Below are 957 nucleotides of genomic sequence, written 5' to 3' on the forward strand. Positions count from 1 at the left end.
TAGTGCTGTGGCTCGAGTTGTAGGGTATTAGCCTTGAGCTGAAGAGCTGAAGAACATCACCCTGGCCCAGAGTTTAGGCCCCAAAACCGACAGAAAAAAAGCAATGGAAAATGAAATATGTAAGCATATTCTCAAGAATATGTAGGTCCTTGAACACCATATCTACTGTGGCACTATTCACCACAGCCAAGAAACAACCCAGAAGCTCCATGGTATCTGCAGAGAAATGTGTGAAATTGAACATGGTCATGTGGAGCAAAGTCAGCCAGGTTCAGTACAGTGGAGTCACAGGCCCAACTGTGGATGAATGCATAAAGAAGATGTAGCCTGGTCAGTAGGTGTTGGTGTCCCTGGCCGGAGGCATGGTCTTGAGATCCCGCCCCTCCGGGTGCCTCTGAGGTCCTTTCATCAGGATTTTCCTGTCTGAGGCACAGTTCAGTGCCCAGGATGATGAACGCGGACATGGATGTTGATGCTGAAAATCAGGTGGAACTGGAGGAAAAAGCACGACATTAATTATGTGTTGGAACTCCAACACACACTTGCAGATTTCTCAGCAAGATTAGATGCAGTTAAGGAAGAAAACTTGAAGTTAAATCACAAGACCAAGTTTTTGGACAATATATCGAAAACCTCATGTGTGCTTCTAGTGTTTTCCAAACAACTGATGCAAAAAGCAAAAGAAAGTAAGGGAGTGAGTTCCCTCCTCAATTACGGAATTGCTGCTTCTCTCTCCCTCTCTCTTTCTCCCTTTCCTTCTCTCCATCCCTTCTTCCACCCTCCCTCTCTCCCCCCTTTAACACTTGGGAAGATTCCAAAGGTTACAGTACCTTTGTTTGTGGCTTCATTGAACGTTTATGAAAATAATTTCAAACCTAGGCAAAAGTAACTACTTAACAGGAGACTTCCATGAGTCTGCGTATTATGTTAGTCTAAGAAAATGTGCAGATGTGTTGT

General features: G+C 44.3%; 1 pseudogene; it reads left to right on the plus strand.

The window, feature by feature from the left end:
• Nucleotides 1-447: 447 nt before the first annotated feature.
• On the plus strand, nt 448-690 carry LOC105994341 (annotated as a pseudogene).
• The last annotated feature ends 267 nt before the right edge of the window (nt 691-957 follow it).

This window comes from Dipodomys ordii, unplaced genomic scaffold (genome assembly GCF_000151885.1).
Source record: "Dipodomys ordii isolate 6190 unplaced genomic scaffold, Dord_2.0 Scaffold105, whole genome shotgun sequence".
Taxonomy (NCBI): Eukaryota; Metazoa; Chordata; class Mammalia; order Rodentia; family Heteromyidae; genus Dipodomys; species Dipodomys ordii.